The following is a 26,259-nucleotide window of genomic DNA, read 5'->3' as shown; positions in this document are numbered from 1 at the left end:
AAAAATCCGGCCAAAATGGAGGTTAAGAAAATCTCCTCGTTAATTTAGGACATTACTCGTTTTCGACCTTTTTTACTACTAAGGCCATAATGTGGCCGATTTGCATTGAATCTTAGCATGTGACAATTCGTTGGATAGGTAAACAACATAACTACGACTTCCATGGGATATTTTTGCATTCTCTAAAAATTCGGCCAAAATGGAGGTTAAGAAAATGTCCTCGTTAATTTAGGACAAGAAAATGTCCTCGTTAATTTAGGACATTACTCGTTTTCGACCTTTTTTACTACTAAGGCCATAATGTGGCCGATTTGCATTGAATCTTAGCATGTTACAATTCGTTGGATAGGTAAACAACATAACTACGACTTCCATGGGATATTTTTGCATTCTCTAAAAATTCGGCCAAAATGGAGGTTAAGAAAATCTCCTCGTTAATTTAGGACATTACTCGTTTTCGACCTTTTTTACTACTAAGGCCATAATGTGGCCGATTTGCATTGAATCTTAGCATGTGACAATTCGTTGGATAGGTAAACAGCATAACTACGACTTCCATGGGATATTTTTGCATTCTCTAAAAATTTGGCCAAAATGGAGGTTAAGAAAATCTCCTCGTTAATTTAGGACATTACTCGTTTTCGACCCTTTTTTACTAGGAAGGCCATAAAGTGGCCGGTTTGTATTGAATCTTAGCATGTGACAATTCGTTGGATAGGTAAACAACATAGCTACGACTTCCATGGGATATTTTTGCATACTCTAAAAATCCGGCCAAAATGGAGGTTAAGAAAATCTCCTTGTTAATTTAGGACATTACTCGTTTTCGACCCGTTTTTACTAGGAAGGCCATATCGTGGCCGATTTGCATTGAATCTTAGCATGTGACAATTCGTTGGATAGGTAAACAACATAACTACGACTTCCATTGGATATTTTTGCATTCTCTAAAAATTCGGCCAAAATGGAGGTTAAGAAAATCTCCTCGTTAATTTAGGACATTACTCGTTTTCGACCCTTTTTTACTAGGAAGGCCATAAAGTGGCCGGTTTGTATTGAATCTTAGCATGTGACAATTCGTTGGATAGGTAAACAACATAGCTACGACTTCCATGGGATATTTTTGCATACTCTAAAAATCCGGCCAAAATGGAGGTTAAGAAAATCTCCTTGTTAATTTAGGACATTACTCGTTTTCGACCCGTTTTTACTAGGAAGGCCATAATGTGGCCGATTTGCATTGAATCTTAGCATGTGACAATTCGTTGGATAGGTTAACAACATAACTACGACTTCCATGGGATATTTTTGCATACTCTAAAAATCCGGCCAAAATGGAGGTTAAGAAAATCTCCTCGTTAATTTAGGACATTACTCGTTTTCGACCCTTTTTTACTAGGAAGGCCATAAAGTGGCCGGTTTGTATTGAATCTTAGCATGTGACAATTCGTTGGATAGGTAAACAACATAGCTACGACTTCCATGGGATATTTTTGCATACTCTAAAAATCCGGCCAAAATGGAGGTTAAGAAAATCTCCTTGTTAATTTAGGACATTACTCGTTTTCGACCCGTTTTTACTAGGAAGGCCATAATGTGGCCGATTTGCATTGAATCTTAGCATGTGACAATTCGTTGGATAGGTTAACAACATAACTACGACTTCCATGGGATATTTTTGCATACTCTAAAAATCCGGCCAAAATGGAGGTTAAGAAAATCTCCTCGTTAATTTAGGACATTACTCGTTTTCGACCTTTTTTACTACTAAGGCCATAATGTGGCCGATTTGCATTGAATCTTAGCATGTGACAATTCGTTGGATAGGTAAACAACATAACTACGACTTCCATGGGATATTTTTGCATTCTCTAAAAATTCGGCCAAAATGGAGGTTAAGAAAATGTCCTCGTTAATTTAGGACAAGAAAATGTCCTCGTTAATTTAGGACATTACTCGTTTTCGACCTTTTTTACTACTAAGGCCATAATGTGGTCGATTTGCATTGAATCTTAGCATGTTACAATTCGTTGGATAGGTAAACAACATAACTACGACTTCCATGGGATATTTTTGCATTCTCTAAAAATTCGGCCAAAACGGAGGTTAAGAAAATCTCCTCGTTAATTTAGGACATTACTCGTTTTCGACCTTTTTTACTACTAAGGCCATAATGTGGCCGATTTGCATTGAATCTTAGCATGTGACAATTCGTTGGATAGGTAAACAGCATAACTACGACTTCCATGGGATATTTTTGCATTCTCTAAAAATTTGGCCAAAATGGAGGTTAAGAAAATCTCCTCGTTAATTTAGGACATTACTCGTTTTCGACCCTTTTTTACTAGGAAGGCCATAAAGTGGCCGGTTTGTATTGAATCTTAGCATGTGACAATTCGTTGGATAGGTAAACAACATAGCTACGACTTCCATGGGATATTTTTGCATACTCTAAAAATCCGGCCAAAATGGAGGTTAAGAAAATCTCCTTGTTAATTTAGGACATTACTCGTTTTCGACCCGTTTTTACTAGGAAGGCCATATTGTGGCCGGTTTGTATTGAATCTTAGCATGTGACAATTCGTTGGATAGGTAAACAACATAGCTACGACTTCCATGGGATATTTTTTCATTCTCTAAAAATTTGGCCAAAATGGAGGTGAAGAAAATCTCCTTGTTAATTTAGGACATTACTCGTTTTCGACCCGTTTTTACTAGGAAGGCCATAATGTGGCCGATTTGCATGTAATCTTAGCATGTGACAATTCGTTGGATAGGTAAACAACATAACTACGACTTCCATTGGATATTTTTGCATACTCTAAAAATCCGGCCAAAATGGAGGTTAAGAAAATCTCCTTGTTAATTTAGGACATTACTCGTTTTCGACCCGTTTTTACTAGGAAGGCCATATTGTGGCCGATTTGCATTGAATCTTAGCATGTGACAATTCGTTGGATAGGTTAACAACATAACTACGACTTCCATGGGATATTTTTGCATACTCTAAAAATCCGGCCAAAATGGAGGTTAAGAAAATCTCCTTGTTAATTTAGGACATTACTCGTTTTCGACCCGTTTTTACTAGGAAGGCCATATTGTGGCCGATTTGCATTGAATCTTAGCATGTGACAATTCGTTGGATAGGTAAACAACATAACTACGACTTCCATTGGATATTTTTGCATTCTCTAAAAATTCGGCCAAAATGGAGGTTAAGAAAATCTCCTCGTTAATTTAGGACATTACTCGTTTTCGACCCTTTTTTACTAGGAAGGCCATAAAGTGGCCGGTTTGTATTGAATCTTAGCATGTGACAATTCGTTGGATAGGTAAACAACATAGCTACGACTTCCATGGGATATTTTTGCATACTCTAAAAATCCGGCCAAAATGGAGGTTAAGAAAATCTCCTTGTTAATTTAGGACATTACTCGTTTTCGACCCGTTTTTACTAGGAAGGCCATAATGTGGCCGATTTGCATTGAATCTTAGCATGTGACAATTCGTTGGATAGGTTAACAACATAACTACGACTTCCATGGGATATTTTTGCATACTCTAAAAATCCGGCCAAAATGGAGGTTAAGAAAATCTCCTCGTTAATTTAGGACATTACTCGTTTTCGACCCTTTTTTACTAGGAAGGCCATAAAGTGGCCGGTTTGTATTGAATCTTAGCATGTGACAATTCGTTGGATAGGTAAACAACATAGCTACGACTTCCATGGGATATTTTTGCATTCTCTAAAAATTTGGCCAAAATGGAGGTTAAGAAAATCTCCTTGTTAATTTAGGACATTACTCGTTTTCGACCCGTTTTTACTAGGAAGGCCATAATGTGGCCGATTTGCATTGAATCTTAGCATGTGACAATTCGTTGGATAGGTTAACAACATAACTACGACTTCCATTGGATATTTTTGCATTCTCTAAAAATTCGGCCAAAATGGAGGTTAAGAAAATCTCCTCGTTAATTTAGGACATTACTCGTTTTCGACCTTTTTTACTACTAAGGCCATAATGTGGCCGATTTCCAATGAATCTTAGCATGTTACAATTCGTTGGATAGGTAAACAACATAACTACGACTTCCATGGGATATTTTTGCAGTCTCTAAAAATTCGGCCAAAATGGAGGTTAAGAAAATGTCCTCGTTAATTTAGGACATTACTCGTTTTCGACCTTTTTTACTACTAAGGCCATAATGTGGCCGATTTGCATTGAATCTTAGCATGTGACAATTCGTTGGATAGGTAAACAACATAACTACGACTTCCATGGGATATTTTTGCATTCTCTAAAAATTTGGCCAAAATGGAGGTTAAGAAAATCTCCTTGTTAATTTAGGACATTACTCGTTTTCGACCCGTTTTTACTAGGAAGGCCATAATGTGGCCGATTTGCATTGAATCTTAGCATGTGACAATTCGTTGGATAGGTTAACAACATAACTACGACTTCCATTGGATATTTTTGCATTCTCTAAAAATTCGGCCAAAATGGAGGTTAAGAAAATCTCCTCGTTAATTTAGGACATTACTCGTTTTCGACCTTTTTTACTACTAAGGCCATAATGTGGCCGATTTCCAATGAATCTTAGCATGTTACAATTCGTTGGATAGGTAAACAACATAACTACGACTTCCATGGGATATTTTTGCAGTCTCTAAAAATTCGGCCAAAATGGAGGTTAAGAAAATGTCCTCGTTAATTTAGGACATTACTCGTTTTCGACCTTTTTTACTACTAAGGCCATAATGTGGCCGATTTGCATTGAATCTTAGCATGTGACAATTCGTTGGATAGGTAAACAACATAACTACGACTTCCATGGGATATTTTTGCATTCTCTAAAAATTCGGCCAAAATGGAGGTTAAGAAAATGTCCTCGTTAATTTAGGACAAGAAAATGTCCTCGTTAATTTAGGACATTACTCGTTTTCGACCTTTTTTACTACTAAGGCCATAATGTGGCCGATTTGCATTGAATCTTAGCATGTTACAATTCGTTGGATAGGTAAACAACATAACTACGACTTCCATGGGATATTTTTGCATTCTCTAAAAATTCGGCCAAAATGGAGGTTAAGAAAATCTCCTCGTTAATTTAGGACATTACTCGTTTTCGACCCTTTTTTACTAGGAAGGCCATAAAGTGGCCGGTTTGTATTGAATCTTAGCATGTGACAATTCGTTGGATAGGTAAACAACATAGCTACGACTTCCATGGGATATTTTTGCATTCTCTAAAAATTTGGCCAAAATGGAGGTTAAGAAAATCTCCTTGTTAATTTAGGACATTACTCGTTTTCGACCCGTTTTTACTAGGAAGGCCATAATGTGGCCGATTTGCATTGAATCTTAGCATGTGACAATTCGTTGGATAGGTTAACAACATAACTACGACTTCCATTGGATATTTTTGCATTCTCTAAAAATTCGGCCAAAATGGAGGTTAAGAAAATCTCCTCGTTAATTTAGGACATTACTCGTTTTCGACCTTTTTTACTACTAAGGCCATAATGTGGCCGATTTCCAATGAATCTTAGCATGTTACAATTCGTTGGATAGGTAAACAACATAACTACGACTTCCATGGGATATTTTTGCAGTCTCTAAAAATTCGGCCAAAATGGAGGTTAAGAAAATGTCCTCGTTAATTTAGGACATTACTCGTTTTCGACCTTTTTTACTACTAAGGCCATAATGTGGCCGATTTGCATTGAATCTTAGCATGTGACAATTCGTTGGATAGGTAAACAACATAACTACGACTTCCATGGGATATTTTTGCATTCTCTAAAAATTCGGCCAAAATGGAGGTTAAGAAAATGTCCTCGTTAATTTAGGACAAGAAAATGTCCTCGTTAATTTAGGACATTACTCGTTTTCGACCTTTTTTACTACTAAGGCCATAATGTGGCCGATTTGCATTGAATCTTAGCATGTTACAATTCGTTGGATAGGTAAACAACATAACTACGACTTCCATGGGATATTTTTGCATTCTCTAAAAATTCGGCCAAAATGGAGGTTAAGAAAATCTCCTCGTTAATTTAGGACATTACTCGTTTTCGACCTTTTTTACTACTAAGGCCATAATGTGGCCGATTTGCATTGAATCTTAGCATGTGACAATTCGTTGGATAGGTAAACAGCATAACTACGACTTCCATGGGATATTTTTGCATTCTCTAAAAATTTGGCCAAAATGGAGGTTAAGAAAATGTCCTCGTTAATTTAGGACATTACTCGTTTTCGACCCTTTTTTACAAGGAAGGCCATAAAGTGGCTGATTTGCATTGAATATTAGCATGTGACAATTCGTTGGATAGGTAAACAACATAACTACGACTTCCATGGGATATTTTTGCATTCTCTAAAAATTCGGCCAAAATGGAGGTTAAGAAAATCTCCTCGTTAATTTAGGACATTACTTGTTTTCGACCTTTTTTACTACTAAGGCCATAATGTGGCCGATTTGCATTGAATCTTAGCATGTGACAATTCGTTGGATAGGTAAACAACATAACTACGACTTCCATGGGATATTTTTGCATTCTCTAAAAATTCGGCCAAAATGGAGGTTAAGAAAATGTCCTCGTTAATTTAGGACAAGAAAATGTCCTCGTTAATTTAGGACATTACTCGTTTTCGACCTTTTTTACTACTAAGGCCATAATGTGGCCGATTTGCATTGAATCTTAGCATGTTACAATTCGTTGGATAGGTAAACAACATAACTACGACTTCCATGGGATATTTTTGCATTCTCTAAAAATTCGGCCAAAATGGAGGTTAAGAAAATCTCCTCGTTAATTTAGGACATTACTCGTTTTCGACCTTTTTTACTACTAAGGCCATAATGTGGCCGATTTGCATTGAATCTTAGCATGTGACAATTCGTTGGATAGGTAAACAGCATAACTACGACTTCCATGGGATATTTTTGCATTCTCTAAAAATTTGGCCAAAATGGAGGTTAAGAAAATGTCCTCGTTAATTTAGGACATTACTCGTTTTCGACCCTTTTTTACAAGGAAGGCCATAAAGTGGCCGATTTGCATTGAATATTAGCATGTGACAATTCGTTGGATAGGTAAACAACATAACTACGACTTCCATGGGATATTTTTGCATTCTCTAAAAATTCGGCCAAAATGGAGGTTAAGAAAATGTCCTCGTTAATTTAGGACAAGAAAATGTCCTCGTTAATTTAGGACATTACTCGTTTTCGACCTTTTTTACTACTAAGGCCATAATGTGGCCGATTTGCATTGAATCTTAGCATGTTACAATTCGTTGGATAGGTAAACAACATAACTACGACTTCCATGGGATATTTTTGCATTCTCTAAAAATTCGGCCAAAATGGAGGTTAAGAAAATCTCCTCGTTAATTTAGGACATTACTCGTTTTCGACCTTTTTTACTACTAAGGCCATAATGTGGCCGATTTGCATTGAATCTTAGCATGTGACAATTCGTTGGATAGGTAAACAGCATAACTACGACTTCCATGGGATATTTTTGCATTCTCTAAAAATTTGGCCAAAATGGAGGTTAAGAAAATGTCCTCGTTAATTTAGGACATTACTCGTTTTCGACCCTTTTTTACAAGGAAGGCCATAAAGTGGCCGATTTGCATTGAATATTAGCATGTGACAATTCGTTGGATAGGTAAACAACATAACTACGACTTCCATGGGATATTTTTGCATTCTCTAAAAATTCGGCCAAAATGGAGGTTAAGAAAATCTCCTCGTTAATTTAGGACATTACTTGTTTTCGACCTTTTTTACTACTAAGGCCATAATGTGGCCGATTTGCATTGAATCTTAGCATGTGACAATTCGTTGGATAGGTAAACAACATAACTACGACTTCCATGGGATATTTTTGCATTCTCTAAAAATTCGGCCAAAATGGAGGTTAAGAAAATGTCCTCGTTAATTTAGGACAAGAAAATGTCCTCGTTAATTTAGGACATTACTCGTTTTCGACCTTTTTTACTACTAAGGCCATAATGTGGCCGATTTGCATTGAATCTTAGCATGTTACAATTCGTTGGATAGGTAAACAACATAACTACGACTTCCATGGGATATTTTTGCATTCTCTAAAAATTCGGCCAAAATGGAGGTTAAGAAAATATCCTCGTTAATTTAGGACATTACTCGTTTTCGACCTTTTTTACTACTAAGGCCATAATGTGGCCGATTTGCATTGAATCTTAGCATGTGACAATTCGTTGGATAGGTAAACAGCATAACTACGACTTCCATGGGATATTTTTGCATTCTCTAAAAATTTGGCCAAAATGGAGGTTAAGAAAATGTCCTCGTTAATTTAGGACATTACTCGTTTTCGACCCTTTTTTACAAGGAAGGCCATAAAGTGGCCGATTTGCATTGAATATTAGCATGTGACAATTCGTTGGATAGGTAAACAACATAACTACGACTTCCATGGGATATTTTTGCATTCTCTAAAAATTCGGCCAAAATGGAGGTTAAGAAAATCTCCTCGTTAATTTAGGACATTACTTGTTTTCGACCTTTTTTACTACTAAGGCCATAATGTGGCCGATTTGCATTGAATCTTAGCATGTTACAATTCGTTGGATAGGTAAACAACATAACTACGACTTCCATGGGATATTTTTGCATTCTCTAAAAATTCGGCCAAAATGGAGGTTAAGAAAATGTCCTCGTTAATTTAGGACATTACTCGTTTTCGACCCTTTTTTACAAGGAAGGCCATAAAGTGGCCGATTTGCATTGAATATTAGCATGTGACAATTCGTAGGATAGGTAAACAACATAACTACGACTTCCATGGGATATTTTTGCATTCTCTAAAAATTCGGCCAAAATGGAAGTTAAGAAAATCTCCTCGTTAATTTAGGACATTACTCGTTTTCGACCTTTTTTTACTACTAAGGCCATAATGTGGCCGATTTGCATTGAATATTAGCATGTGACAATTCGTTGGATAGGTAAACAACATAACTACGACTTCCATGGGATATTTTTGCATTCTCTAAAAATTCGGCCAAAATGGAGGTTAAGAAAATCTCCTCGTTAATTTAGGACATTACTTGTTTTCGACCTTTTTTACTACTAAGGCCATAATGTGGCCGATTTGCATTGAATCTTAGCATGTGACAATTCGTTGGATAGGTAAACAACATAACTACGACTTCCATGGGATATTTTTGCATTCTCTAAAAATTCGGCCAAAATGGAGGTTAAGAAAATGTCCTCGTTAATTTAGGACAAGAAAATGTCCTCGTTAATTTAGGACATTACTCGTTTTCGACCTTTTTTACTACTAAGGCCATAATGTGGCCGATTTGCATTGAATCTTAGCATGTTACAATTCGTTGGATAGGTAAACAACATAACTACGACTTCCATGGGATATTTTTGCATTCTCTAAAAATTCGGCCAAAATGGAGGTTAAGAAAATCTCCTCGTTAATTTAGGACATTACTCGTTTTCGACCTTTTTTACTACTAAGGCCATAATGTGGCCGATTTGCATTGAATCTTAGCATGTGACAATTCGTTGGATAGGTAAACAGCATAACTACGACTTCCATGGGATATTTTTGCATTCTCTAAAAATTTGGCCAAAATGGAGGTTAAGAAAATGTCCTCGTTAATTTAGGACATTACTCGTTTTCGACCCTTTTTTACAAGGAAGGCCATAAAGTGGCCGATTTGCATTGAATATTAGCATGTGACAATTCGTTGGATAGGTAAACAACATAACTACGACTTCCATGGGATATTTTTGCATTCTCTAAAAATTCGGCCAAAATGGAGGTTAAGAAAATGTCCTCGTTAATTTAGGACAAGAAAATGTCCTCGTTAATTTAGGACATTACTCGTTTTCGACCTTTTTTACTACTAAGGCCATAATGTGGCCGATTTGCATTGAATCTTAGCATGTTACAATTCGTTGGATAGGTAAACAACATAACTACGACTTCCATGGGATATTTTTGCATTCTCTAAAAATTCGGCCAAAATGGAGGTTAAGAAAATCTCCTCGTTAATTTAGGACATTACTCGTTTTCGACCTTTTTTACTACTAAGGCCATAATGTGGCCGATTTGCATTGAATCTTAGCATGTGACAATTCGTTGGATAGGTAAACAGCATAACTACGACTTCCATGGGATATTTTTGCATTCTCTAAAAATTTAGCCAAAATGGAGGTTAAGAAAATGTCCTCGTTAATTTAGGACATTACTCGTTTTCGACCCTTTTTTACAAGGAAGGCCATAAAGTGGCCGATTTGCATTGAATATTAGCATGTGACAATTCGTTGGATAGGTAAACAACATAACTACGACTTCCATGGGATATTTTTGCATTCTCTAAAAATTCGGCCAAAATGGAGGTTAAGAAAATCTCCTCGTTAATTTAGGACATTACTTGTTTTCGACCTTTTTTACTACTAAGGCCATAATGTGGCCGATTTGCATTGAATCTTAGCATGTGACAATTCGTTGGATAGGTAAACAACATAACTACGACTTCCATGGGATATTTTTGCATTCTCTAAAAATTCGGCCAAAATGGAGGTTAAGAAAATGTCCTTGTTAATTTAGGACAAGAAAATGTCCTCGTTAATTTAGGACATTACTCGTTTTCGACCTTTTTTACTACTAAGGCCATAATGTGGCCGATTTGCATTGAATCTTAGCATGTTACAATTCGTTGGATAGGTAAACAACATAACTACGACTTCCATGGGATATTTTTGCATTCTCTAAAAATTCGGCCAAAATGGAGGTTAAGAAAATCTCCTCGTTAATTTAGGACATTACTCGTTTTCGACCTTTTTTACTACTAAGGCCATAATGTGGCCGATTTGCATTGAATCTTAGCATGTGACAATTCGTTGGATAGGTAAACAGCATAACTACGACTTCCATGGGATATTTTTGCATTCTCTAAAAATTTGGCCAAAATGGAGGTTAAGAAAATGTCCTCGTTAATTTAGGACATTACTCGTTTTCGACCCTTTTTTACAAGGAAGGCCATAAAGTGGCCGATTTGCATTGAATATTAGCATGTGACAATTCGTTGGATAGGTAAACAACATAACTACGACTTCCATGGGATATTTTTGCATTCTCTAAAAATTCGGCCAAAATGGAGGTTAAGAAAATGTCCTCGTTAATTTAGGACAAGAAAATGTCCTCGTTAATTTAGGACATTACTCGTTTTCGACCTTTTTTACTACTAAGGCCATAATGTGTCCGATTTGCATTGAATCTTAGCATGTTACAATTCGTTGGATAGGTAAACAACATAACTACGACTTCCATGGGATATTTTTGCATTCTCTAAAAATTCGGCCAAAATGGAGGTTAAGAAAATCTCCTCGTTAATTTAGGACATTACTCGTTTTCGACCTTTTTTACTACTAAGGCCATAATGTGGCCGATTTGCATTGAATCTTAGCATGTGACAATTCGTTGGATAGGTAAACAGCATAACTACGACTTCCATGGGATATTTTTGCATTCTCTAAAAATTTGGCCAAAATGGAGGTTAAGAAAATGTCCTCGTTAATTTAGGACATTACTCGTTTTCGACCCTTTTTTACAAGGAAGGCCATAAAGTGGCCGATTTGCATTGAATATTAGCATGTGACAATTCGTTGGATAGGTAAACAACATAACTACGACTTCCATGGGATATTTTTGCATTCTCTAAAAATTCGGCCAAAATGGAGGTTAAGAAAATCTCCTCGTTAATTTAGGACATTACTTGTTTTCGACCTTTTTTACTACTAAGGCCATAATGTGGCCGATTTGCATTGAATCTTAGCATGTGACAATTCGTTGGATAGGTAAACAACATAACTACGACTTCCATGGGATATTTTTGCATTCTCTAAAAATTCGGCCAAAATGGAGGTTAAGAAAATGTCCTCGTTAATTTAGGACAAGAAAATGTCCTCGTTAATTTAGGACATTACTCGTTTTCGACCTTTTTTACTACTAAGGCCATAATGTGGCCGATTTGCATTGAATCTTAGCATGTGGCAATTCGTTGGATAGGTAAACAACATAACTACGACTTCCATGGGATATTTTTGCATTCTCTAAAAATTCGGCCAAAATGGAGGTTAAGAAAATCTCCTCGTTAATTTAGGACATTACTTGTTTTCGACCTTTTTTACTACTAAGGCCATAATGTGGCCGATTTGCATTGAATCTTAGCATGTTACAATTTGTTGGATAGGTAAACAACATAACTACGACTTCCATGGGATATTTTTGCATTCTCTAAAAATTCGGCCAAAATGGAGGTTAAGAAAATGTCCTCGTTAATTTAGGACAAGAAAATGTCCTCGTTAATTTAGGACATTACTCGTTTTCGACCTTTTTTACTACTAAGGCCATAATGTGGCCGATTTGCATTGAATCTTAGCATGTTACAATTCGTTGGATAGGTAAACAACATAACTACGACTTCCATGGGATATTTTTGCATTCTCTAAAAATTCGGCCAAAATGGAGGTTAAGAAAATCTCCTCGTTAATTTAGGACATTACTCGTTTTCGACCTTTTTTACTACTAAGGCCATAATGTGGCCGATTTGCATTGAATCTTAGCATGTGACAATTCGTTGGATAGGTAAACAGCATAACTACGACTTCCATGGGATATTTTTGCATTCTCTAAAAATTTGGCCAAAATGGAGGTTAAGAAAATGTCCTCGTTAATTTAGGACATTACTCGTTTTCGACCCTTTTTTACAAGGAAGGCCATAAAGTGGCCGATTTGCATTGAATATTAGCATGTGACAATTCGTTGGATAGGTAAACAACATAACTACGACTTCCATGGGATATTTTTGCATTCTCTAAAAATTCGGCCAAAATGGAGGTTAAGAAAATGTCCTCGTTAATTTAGGACAAGAAAATGTCCTCGTTAATTTAGGACATTACTCGTTTTCGACCTTTTTTACTACTAAGGCCATAATGTGGCCGATTTGCATTGAATCTTAGCATGTTACAATTCGTTGGATAGGTAAACAACATAACTACGACTTCCATGGGATATTTTTGCATTCTCTAAAAATTCGGCCAAAATGGAGGTTAAGAAAATCTCCTCGTTAATTTAGGACATTACTCGTTTTCGACCTTTTTTACTACTAAGGCCATAATGTGGCCGATTTGCATTGAATCTTAGCATGTGACAATTCGTTGGATAGGTAAACAGCATAACTACGACTTCCATGGGATATTTTTGCATTCTCTAAAAATTTGGCCAAAATGGAGGTTAAGAAAATGTCCTCGTTAATTTAGGACATTACTCGTTTTCGACCCTTTTTTACAAGGAAGGCCATAAAGTGGCCGATTTGCATTGAATATTAGCATGTGACAATTCGTTGGATAGGTAAACAACATAACTACGACTTCCATGGGATATTTTTGCATTCTCTAAAAATTCGGCCAAAATGGAGGTTAAGAAAATCTCCTCGTTAATTTAGGACATTACTTGTTTTCGACCTTTTTTACTACTAAGGCCATAATGTGGCCGATTTGCATTGAATCTTAGCATGTGACAATTCGTTGGATAGGTAAACAACATAACTACGACTTCCATGGGATATTTTTGCATTCTCTAAAAATTCGGCCAAAATGGAGGTTAAGAAAATGTCCTTGTTAATTTAGGACAAGAAAATGTCCTCGTTAATTTAGGACATTACTCGTTTTCGACCTTTTTTACTACTAAGGCCATAATGTGGCCGATTTGCATTGAATCTTAGCATGTTACAATTCGTTGGATAGGTAAACAACATAACTACGACTTCCATGGGATATTTTTGCATTCTCTAAAAATTCGGCCAAAATGGAGGTTAAGAAAATCTCCTCGTTAATTTAGGACATTACTCGTTTTCGACCTTTTTTACTACTAAGGCCATAATGTGGCCGATTTGCATTGAATCTTAGCATGTGACAATTCGTTGGATAGGTAAACAGCATAACTACGACTTCCATGGGATATTTTTGCATTCTCTAAAAATTTGGCCAAAATGGAGGTTAAGAAAATGTCCTCGTTAATTTAGGACATTACTCGTTTTCGACCCTTTTTTACAAGGAAGGCCATAAAGTGGCCGATTTGCATTGAATATTAGCATGTGACAATTCGTTGGATAGGTAAACAACATAACTACGACTTCCATGGGATATTTTTGCATTCTCTAAAAATTCGGCCAAAATGGAGGTTAAGAAAATGTCCTCGTTAATTTAGGACAAGAAAATGTCCTCGTTAATTTAGGACATTACTCGTTTTCGACCTTTTTTACTACTAAGGCCATAATGTGTCCGATTTGCATTGAATCTTAGCATGTTACAATTCGTTGGATAGGTAAACAACATAACTACGACTTCCATGGGATATTTTTGCATTCTCTAAAAATTCGGCCAAAATGGAGGTTAAGAAAATCTCCTCGTTAATTTAGGACATTACTCGTTTTCGACCTTTTTTACTACTAAGGCCATAATGTGGCCGATTTGCATTGAATCTTAGCATGTGACAATTCGTTGGATAGGTAAACAGCATAACTACGACTTCCATGGGATATTTTTGCATTCTCTAAAAATTTGGCCAAAATGGAGGTTAAGAAAATGTCCTCGTTAATTTAGGACATTACTCGTTTTCGACCCTTTTTTACAAGGAAGGCCATAAAGTGGCCGATTTGCATTGAATATTAGCATGTGACAATTCGTTGGATAGGTAAACAACATAACTACGACTTCCATGGGATATTTTTGCATTCTCTAAAAATTCGGCCAAAATGGAGGTTAAGAAAATCTCCTCGTTAATTTAGGACATTACTTGTTTTCGACCTTTTTTACTACTAAGGCCATAATGTGGCCGATTTGCATTGAATCTTAGCATGTGACAATTCGTTGGATAGGTAAACAACATAACTACGACTTCCATGGGATATTTTTGCATTCTCTAAAAATTCGGCCAAAATGGAGGTTAAGAAAATGTCCTCGTTAATTTAGGACAAGAAAATGTCCTCGTTAATTTAGGACATTACTCGTTTTCGACCTTTTTTACTACTAAGGCCATAATGTGGCCGATTTGCATTGAATCTTAGCATGTTACAATTCGTTGGATAGGTAAACAACATAACTACGACTTCCATGGGATATTTTTGCATTCTCTAAAAATTCGGCCAAAATGGAGGTTAAGAAAATCTCCTCGTTAATTTAGGACATTACTCGTTTTCGACCTTTTTTACTACTAAGGCCATAATGTGGCCGATTTGCATTGAATCTTAGCATGTGACAATTCGTTGGATAGGTAAACAGCATAACTACGACTTCCATGGGATATTTTTGCATTCTCTAAAAATTTGGCCAAAATGGAGGTTAAGAAAATGTCCTCGTTAATTTAGGACATTACTCGTTTTCGACCCTTTTTTACAAGGAAGGCCATAAAGTGGCCGATTTGCATTGAATATTAGCATGTGACAATTCGTTGGATAGGTAAACAACATAACTACGACTTCCATGGGATATTTTTGCATTCTCTAAAAATTCGGCCAAAATGGAGGTTAAGAAAATCTCCTCGTTAATTTAGGACATTACTTGTTTTCGACCTTTTTTACTACTAAGGCCATAATGTGGCCGATTTGCATTGAATCTTAGCATGTGACAATTCGTTGGATAGGTAAACAACATAACTACGACTTCCATGGGATATTTTTGCATTCTCTAAAAATTCGGCCAAAATGGAGGTTAAGAAAATGTCCTCGTTAATTTAGGACAAGAAAATGTCCTCGTTAATTTAGGACATTACTCGTTTTCGACCTTTTTTACTACTAAGGCCATAATGTGGCCGATTTGCATTGAATCTTAGCATGTTACAATTCGTTGGATAGGTAAACAACATAACTACGACTTCCATGGGATATTTTTGCATTCTCTAAAAATTCGGCCAAAATGGAGGTTAAGAAAATATCCTCGTTAATTTAGGACATTACTCGTTTTCGACCTTTTTTACTACTAAGGCCATAATGTGGCCGATTTGCATTGAATCTTAGCATGTGACAATTCGTTGGATAGGTAAACAGCATAACTACGACTTCCATGGGATATTTTTGCATTCTCTAAAAATTTGGCCAAAATGGAGGTTAAGAAAATGTCCTCGTTAATTTAGGACATTACTCGTTTTCGACCCTTTTTTACAAGGAAGGCCATAAAGTGGCCGATTTGCATTGAATATTAGCATGTGACAATTCGTTGGATAGGTAAACAACATAACTACGACTTCCATGGGATATTTTTGCATTCTCTAAAAATTCGGCCAAAATGGAGGTTAAGAAAATCTCCTCGTTAATTTAGGACATTACTTGTTTTCGACCTTTTTTACTACTAAGGCCATAATGTGGCCGATTTGCATTGAATCTTAGCATGTTACAATTCGTTGGATAGGTAAACAACATAACTACGACTTCCATGGGATATTTTTGCATTCTCTAAAAATTCGGCCAAAATGGAGGTTAAGAAAATGTCCTCGTTAATTTAGGACATTACTCGTTTTCGACCCTTTTTTACAAGGAAGGCCATAAAGTGGCCGATTTGCATTGAATATTAGCATGTGACAATTCGTAGGATAGGTAAACAACATAACTACGACTTCCATGGGATATTTTTGCATTCTCTAAAAATTCGGCCAAAATGGAAGTTAAGAAAATCTCCTCGTTAATTTAGGACATTACTCGTTTTCGACCTTTTTTACTACTAAGGCCATAATGTGGCCGATTTGCATTGAATCTTAGCATGTGACAATTCGTTGGATAGGTAAACAACATAACTACGACTTCCATGGGATATTTTTGCATTCTCTAAAAATTCGGCCAAAATGGAGGTTAAGAAAATGTCCTCGTTAATTTAGGACATTACTCGTTTTCGACCCTTTTTTACAAGGAAGGCCATAAAGTGGCCGATTTGCATTGAATATTAGCATGTGACAATTCGTTGGATAGGTAAACAACATAACTACGACTTCCATGGGATATTTTTGCATTCTCTAAAAATTCGGCCAAAATGGAGGTTAAGAAAATGTCCTCGTTAATTTAGGACATTACTCGTTTTCGACCCTTTTTTACAAGGAAGGCCATAAAGTGGCCGATTTGCATTGAATATTAGCATGTGACAATTCGTTGGATAGGTAAACAACATAACTACGACTTCCATGGGATATTTTTGCATTCTCTAAAAATTCGGCCAAAATGGAGGTTAAGAAAATGTCCTCGTTAATTTAGGACATTACTCGTTTTCGACCCTTTTTTACAAGGAAGGCCATAAAGTGGCCGATTTGCATTGAATATTAGCATGTGACAATTCGTTGGATAGGTAAACAACATAACTACGACGTCCATGGGATATTTTTGCATTCTCTAAAAATTCGGCCAAAAGGGAGGTTAAGAAAATCTCCTCGTTAATTTAGGACATTACTCGTTTTCGACCTTTTTTACTACTAAGGCCATAATGTGGCCGATTTGCATTGAATCTTAGCATGTGACAATTCGTTGGATAGGTAAACAACATAACTACGACTTCCATGGGATATTTTTGCATTCTCTAAAAATTCGGCCAAAATGGAGGTTAAGAAAATGTCCTCGTTAATTTAGGACATTACTCGTTTTCGACCCTTTTGTACAAGGAAGGTCATAAAGTGGCCGATTTGCATTGAATATTAGCATGTGACAATTCGTTGGATAGGTAAACAACATAACTACGACTTCCATGGGATATTTTTGCATTCTCTAAAAATTTGGCCAAAATGGAGGTTAAGAAAATGTCCTCGTTAATTTAGGACATTACTCGTTTTCGACCCTTTTTTACAAGGAAGGCCATAAAGTGGCCGATTTGCATTGAATATTAGCATGTGACAATTCGTTGGATAGGTAAACAACATAACTACGACTTCCATGGGATATTTTTGCATTCTCTAAAAATTCGGCCAAAATGGAGGTTAAGAAAATCTCCTCGTTAATTTAGGACATTACTTGTTTTCGACCTTTTTTACTACTAAGGCCATAATGTGGCCGATTTGCATTGAATCTTAGCATGTTACAATTCGTTGGATAGGTAAACAACATAACTACGACTTCCATGGGATATTTTTGCATTCTCTAAAAATTCGGCCAAAATGGAGGTTAAGAAAATGTCCTCGTTAATTTAGGACATTACTCGTTTTCGACCCTTTTTTACAAGGAAGGCCATAAAGTGGCCGATTTGCATTGAATATTAGCATGTGACAATTCGTTGGATAGGTAAACAACATAACTACGACTTCCATGGGATATTTTTGCATTCTCTAAAAATTCGGCCAAAATGGAGGTTAAGAAAATGTCCTCGTTAATTTAGGACATTACTCGTTTTCGACCCTTTTTTACAAGGAAGGCCATAAAGTGGCCGATTTGCATTGAATATTAGCATGTGACAATTCGTAGGATAGGTAAACAACATAACTACGACTTCCATGGGATATTTTTGCATTCTCTAAAAATTCGGCCAAAATGGAAGTTAAGAAAATCTCCTCGTTAATTTAGGACATTACTCGTTTTCGACCTTTTTTACTACTAAGGCCATAATGTGGCCGATTTGCATTGAATCTTAGCATGTGACAATTCGTTGGATAGGTAAACAACATAACTACGACTTCCATGGGATATTTTTGCATTCTCTAAAAATTCGGCCAAAATGGAGGTTAAGAAAATGTCCTCGTTAATTTAGGACATTACTCGTTTTCGACCCTTTTTTACAAGGAAGGCCATAAAGTGGCCGATTTGCATTGAATATTAGCATGTGACAATTCGTTGGATAGGTAAACAACATAACTACGACTTCCATGGGATATTTTTGCATTCTCTAAAAATTCGGCCAAAATGGAGGTTAAGAAAATGTCCTCGTTAATTTAGGACATTACTCGTTTTCGACCCATTTTTACAAGGAAGGCCATAAAGTGGCCGATTTGCATTGAATATTAGCATGTGACAATTCGTTGGATAGGTAAACAACATAACTACGACTTCCATGGGATATTTTTGCATTCTCTAAAAATTCGGCCAAAATGGAGGTTAAGAAAATGTCCTCGTTAATTTAGGACATTACTCGTTTTCGACCCTTTTTTACAAGGAAGGCCATAAAGTGGCCGATTTGCATTGAATATTAGCATGTGACAATTCGTTGGATAGGTAAACAACATAACTACGACGTCCATGGGATATTTTTGCATTCTCTAAAAATTCGGCCAAAATGGAGGTTAAGAAAATGTCCTCGTTAATTTAGGACATTACTCGTTTTCGACCCTTTTTTACAAGGAAGGCCATAAAGTGGCCGATTTGCATTGAATATTAGCATGTGACAATTCGTAGGATAGGTAAACAACATAACTACGACTTCCATGGGATATTTTTGCATTCTCTAAAAATTCGGCCAAAATGGAAGTTAAGAAAATCTCCTCGTTAATTTAGGACATTACTCGTTTTCGACCTTTTTTACTACTAAGGCCATAATGTGGCCGATTTGCATTGAATCTTAGCATGTGACAATTCGTTGGATAGGTAAACAACATAACTACGACTTCCATGGGATATTTTTGCATTCTCTAAAAATTCGGCCAAAATGGAGGTTAAGAAAATGTCCTCGTTAATTTAGGACATTACTCGTTTTCGACCCTTTTTTACAAGGAAGGCCATAAAGTGGCCGATTTGCATTGAATATTAGCATGTGACAATTCGTTGGATAGGTAAACAACATAACTACGACTTCCATGGGATATTTTTGCATTCTCTAAAAATTCGGCCAAAATGGAGGTTAAGAAAATGTCCTCGTTAATTTAGGACATTACTCGTTTTCGACCCTTTTTTACAAGGAAGGCCATAAAGTGGCCGATTTGCATTGAATATTAGCATGTGACAATTCGTTGGATAGGTAAACAACATAACTACGACTTCCATGGGATATTTTTGCATTCTCTAAAAATTCGGCCAAAATGGAGGTTAAGAAAATGTCCTCGTTAATTTAGGACATTACTCGTTTTCGACCCTTTTTTACAAGGAAGGCCATAAAGTGGCCGATTTGCATTGAATATTAGCATGTGACAATTCGTTGGATAGGTAAACAACATAACTACGACGTCCATGGGATATTTTTGCATTCTCTAAAAATTCGGCCAAAAGGGAGGTTAAGAAAATCTCCTCGTTAATTTAGGACATTACTCGTTTTCGACCTTTTTTACTACTAAGGCCATAATGTGGCCGATTTGCATTGAATCTTAGCATGTGACAATTCGTTGGATAGGTAAACAACATAACTACGACTTCCATGGGATATTTTTGCATTCTCTAAAAATTCGGCCAAAATGGAGGTTAAGAAAATGTCCTCGTTAATTTAGGACATTACTCGTTTTCGACCCTTTTGTACAAGGAAGGTCATAAAGTGGCCGATTTGCATTGAATATTAGCATGTGACAATTCGTTGGATAGGTAAACAACATAACTACGACTTCCATGGGATATTTTTGCATTCTCTAAAAATTCGGCCAAAATGGAGGTTAAGAAAATGTCCTCGTTAATTTAGGACATTACTCGTTTTCGACCCTTTTGTACAAGGAAGGTCATAAAGTGGCCGATTTGCATTGAATATTAGCATGTGACAATTCGTTGGATAGGTAAACAACATAACTACGACTTCCATGGGATATTTTTGCATTCTCTAAAAATTCGGCCAAAATGGAGGTTAAGAAAATCTCCTCGTTAATTTAGGACATTACTTGTTTTCGACCTTTTTTACTACTAAGGCCATAATGTGGCCGATTTGCATTGAATCTTAGCATGTTACAATTCGTTGGATAGGTAAACAACATAACTACGACTTCCATGGGATATTTTTGCATTCTCTAAAAATTCGGCCAAAATGGAGGTTAAGAAAATGTCCTCGTTAATTTAGGACATTACTCGTTTTCGACCCTTTTTTACAAGGAAGGCCATAAAGTGGCCGATTTGCATTGAATATTAGCATGTGACAATTCGTTGGATAGGTAAACAACATAACTACGACTTCCATGGGATATTTTTGCATTCTCTAAAAATTCGGCCAAAATGGAGGTTAAGAAAATGTCCTCGTTAATTTAGGACATTACTCGTTTTCGACCCTTTTTTACAAGGAAGGCCATAAAGTGGCCGATTTGCATTGAATATTAGCATGTGACAATTCGTTGGATAGGTAAACAACATAACTACGACTTCCATGGGATATTTTTGCATTCTCTAAAAATTCGGCCAAAATGGAGGTTAAGAAAATGTCCTCGTTAATTTAGGACATTACTCGTTTTCGACCCTTTTTTACAAGGAAGGCCATAAAGTGGCCGATTTGCATTGAATATTAGCATGTGACAATTCGTTGGATAGGTAAACAACATAACTACGACGTCCATGGGATATTTTTGCATTCTCTAAAAATTCGGCCAAAAGGGAGGTTAAGAAAATCTCCTCGTTAATTTAGGACATTACTCGTTTTCGACCTTTTTTACTACTAAGGCCATAATGTGGCCGATTTGCATTGAATCTTAGCATGTGACAATTCGTTGGATAGGTAAACAACATAACTACGACTTCCATGGGATATTTTTGCATTCTCTAAAAATTCGGCCAAAATGGAGGTTAAGAAAATGTCCTCGTTAATTTAGGACATTACTCGTTTTCGACCCTTTTGTACAAGGAAGGTCATAAAGTGGCCGATTTGCATTGAATATTAGCATGTGACAATTCGTTGGATAGGTAAACAACATAACTACGACTTCCATGGGATATTTTTGCATTCTCTAAAAATTTGGCCAAAATGGAGGTTAAGAAAATGTCCTCGTTAATTTAGGACATTACTCGTTTTCGACCCTTTTTTACAAGGAAGGCCATAAAGTGGCCGATTTGCATTGAATATTAGCATGTGACAATTCGTTGGATAGGTAAACAACATAACTACGACTTCCATGGGATATTTTTGCATTCTCTAAAAATTCGGCCAAAATGGAGGTTAAGAAAATCTCCTCGTTAATTTAGGACATTACTTGTTTTCGACCTTTTTTACTACTAAGGCCATAATGTGGCCGATTTGCATTGAATCTTAGCATGTTACAATTCGTTGGATAGGTAAACAACATAACTACGACTTCCATGGGATATTTTTGCATTCTCTAAAAATTCGGCCAAAATGGAGGTTAAGAAAATGTCCTCGTTAATTTAGGACATTACTCGTTTTCGACCCTTTTTTACAAGGAAGGCCATAAAGTGGCCGATTTGCATTGAATATTAGCATGTGACAATTCGTAGGATAGGTAAACAACATAACTACGACTTCCATGGGATATTTTTGCATTCTCTAAAAATTCGGCCAAAATGGAAGTTAAGAAAATCTCCTCGTTAATTTAGGACATTACTCGTTTTCGACCTTTTTTACTACTAAGGCCATAATGTAGCCGATTTGCATTGAATCTTAGCATGTGACAATTCGTTGGATAGGTAAACAACATAACTACGACTTCCATGGGATATTTTTGCATTCTCTAAAAATTCGGCCAAAATGGAGGTTAAGAAAATGTCCTCGTTAATTTAGGACATTACTCGTTTTCGACCCTTTTTTACAAGGAAGGCCATAAAGTGGCCGATTTGCATTGAATATTAGCATGTGACAATTCGTTGGATAGGTAAACAACATAACTACGACTTCCATGGGATATTTTTGCATTCTCTAAAAATTCGGCCAAAATGGAGGTTAAGAAAATGTCCTCGTTAATTTAGGACATTACTCGTTTTCGACCCTTTTTTACAAGGAAGGCCATAAAGTGGCCGATTTGCATTGAATATTAGCATGTGACAATTCGTTGGATAGGTAAACAACATAACTACGACTTCCATGGGATATTTTTGCATTCTCTAAAAATTCGGCCAAAATGGAGGTTAAGAAAATGTCCTCGTTAATTTAGGACATTACTCGTTTTCGACCCTTTTTTACAAGGAAGGCCATAAAGTGGCCGATTTGCATTGAATATTAGCATGTGACAATTCGTTGGATAGGTAAACAACATAACTACGACGTCCATGGGATATTTTTGCATTCTCTAAAAATTCGGCCAAAAGGGAGGTTAAGAAAATCTCCTCGTTAATTTAGGACATTACTCGTTTTCGACCTTTTTTACTACTAAGGCCATAATGTGGCCGATTTGCATTGAATCTTAGCATGTGACAATTCGTTGGATAGGTAAACAACATAACTACGACTTCCATGGGATATTTTTGCATTCTCTAAAAATTCGGCCAAAATGGAGGTTAAGAAAATGTCCTCGTTAATTTAGGACATTACTCGTTTTCGACCCTTTTGTACAAGGAAGGTCATAAAGTGGCCGATTTGCATTGAATATTAGCATGTGACAATTCGTTGGATAGGTAAACAACATAACTACGACTTCCATGGGATATTTTTGCATTCTCTAAAAATTCGGCCAAAATGGAGGTTAAGAAAATCTCCTCGTTAATTTAGGACATTACTCATTTTCGACCTTTTTTACTACTAAGGCCATAATGTGGCCTATTTGCATTGAATCTTAGCATGTGACAATTCGTTGGATAGGTAAACAACATAACTACGACTTCCATGGGATATTTTTGCATTCTCTAAAAATTCGGCCAAAATGGAGGTTAAGAAAATGTCCTCGTTAATTTAGGACATTACTCGTTTTCGACCCTTTTTTACAAGGAAGGCCATAAAGTGGCCGATTTGCATTGAATATTAGCATGTGACAATTCGTTGGATAGGTAAACAACATAACTACGACTTCCATGGGATATTTTTGCATTCTCTAAAAATTCGGCCAAAATGGAGGTTAAGAAAATGTCCTCGTTAATTTAGGACATTACTCGTTTTCGACCCTTTTTTACAAGGAAGGCCATAAAGTGGCCGATTTGCATTGAATATTAGCATGTGACAATTCGTTGGATAGGTAAACAACATAACTACGACTTCCATGGGATATTTTTGCATTCTCTAAAAATTCGGCCAAAATGGAGGTTAAGAAAATGTCCTCGTTAATTTAGGACATTACTCGTTTTCGACCTTTTTTACTACTAAGGCCATAATGTGGCCGATTTGCATTGAATCTTAGCATGTTACAATTCGTTGGATAGGTAAACAACATAACTACGACTTCCATGGGATATTTTTGCATTCTCTAAAAATTCGGCCAAAATGGAGGTTAAGAAAATCTCCTCGTTAATTTAGGACATTACTCGTTTTCAACCTTTTTTACTACTAAGGCCATAATGTGGCCGATTTGCATTGAATCTTAGCATGTGACAATTCGTTGGATAGGTAAACAGCATAACTACGACTTCCATGGGATATTTTTGCATTCTCTAAAAATTTGGCCAAAATGGAGGTTAAGAAAATGTCCTCGTTAATTTAGGACATTACTCGTTTTCGACCCTTTTTTACAAGGAAGGCCATAAAGTGGCCGATTTGCATTGAATATTAGCATGTGACAATTCGTTGGATAGGTAAACAACATAACTACGACTTCCATGGGATATTTTTGCATTCTCTAAAAATTCGGCCAAAATGAAGGTTAAGAAAATCTCCTCGTTAATTTAGGACATTACTCGTTTTCGACCTTTTTTACTACTAAGGCCATAATGTGGCCGATTTGCATTGAATCTTAGCATGTGACAATTCGTTGGATAGGTAAACAACATAACTACGACTTCCATGGGATATTTTTGCATTCTCTAAAAATTCGGCCAAAAAGGAGGTTAAGAAAATGTCCTCGTTAATTTAGGACAAGAAAATGTCCTCGTTAATTTAGGACATTACTCGTTTTCGACCTTTTTTACTACTAAGGCCATAATGTGGCCGATTTGCATTGAATCTTAGCATGTTACAATTCGTTGGATAGGTAAACAACATAACTACGACTTCCATGGGATATTTTTGCATTCTCTAAAAATTCGGCCAAAATGGAGGTTAAGAAAATGTCCTCGTTAATTTAGGACATTACTCGTTTTCGACCCTTTTTTACAAGGAAGGCCATAAAGTGGCCGATTTGCATTGAATATTAGCATGTGACAATTCGTTGGATAGGTAAACAACATAACTACGACTTCCATGGGATATTTTTGCATTCTCTAAAAATTCGGCCAAAATGGAGGTTAAGAAAATGTCCTCGTTAATTTAGGACATTACTCGTTTTCGACCCTTTTTTACAAGGAAGGCCATAAAGTGGCCGATTTGCATTGAATATTAGCATGTGACAATTCGTTGGATAGGTAAACAACATAACTACGACTTCTATGGGATATTTTTGCATTCTCTAAAAATTCGGCCAAAATGGAGGTTAAGAAAATGTACTCGTTAATTTAGGACATTACTCGTTTTCGACCTTTTTTACTACTAAGGCCATAATGTGGCCGATTTGCATTGAATCTTAGCATGTTACAATTCGTTGGATAGGTAAACAACATAACTACGACTTCCATGGGATATTTTTGCATTCTCTAAAAATTCGGCCAAAATGGAGGTTAAGAAAATGTCCTCGTTAATTTAGGACATTACTCGTTTTCGACCCTTTTTTACAAGGAAGGCCATAAAGTGGCCGATTTGCATTGAATATTAGCATGTGACAATTCGTTGGATAGGTAAACAACATAACTACGACTTCCATGGGATATTTTTGCATTCTCTAAAAATTCGGCCAAAATGGAAGTTAAGAAAATCTCCTCGTTAATTTAGGACATTACTCGTTTTCGACCTTTTTTACTACTAAGGCCATAATGTGGCCGATTTGCATTGAATCTTAGCATGTGACAATTCGTTGGATAGGTAAACAACATAACTACGACTTCCATGGGATATTTTTGCATTCTCTAAAAATTCGGCCAAAATGGAGGTTAAGAAAATGTCCTCGTTAATTTAGGACATTACTCGTTTTCGACCCTTTTTTACAAGGAAGGCCATAAAGTGGCCGATTTGCATTGAATATTAGCATGTGACAATTCGTTGGATAGGTAAACAACATAACTACGACTTCCATGGGATATTTTTGCATTCTCTAAAAATTCGGCCAAAATGGAGGTTAAGAAAATGTCCTCGTTAATTTAGGACATTACTCGTTTTCGACCCTTTTTTACAAGGAAGGCCATAAAGTGGCCGATT

Source organism: Medicago sativa, chromosome 5, assembly GCF_051527215.1.
Source record: "Medicago sativa cultivar Bolivia chromosome 5, Bolivia_mono, whole genome shotgun sequence".
In the NCBI taxonomy this organism is placed as follows: Eukaryota; Viridiplantae; Streptophyta; class Magnoliopsida; order Fabales; family Fabaceae; genus Medicago; species Medicago sativa.
The sequence above is the reverse complement of the archived record's forward strand: the minus strand, read 5'-3'. Positions refer to the sequence as shown.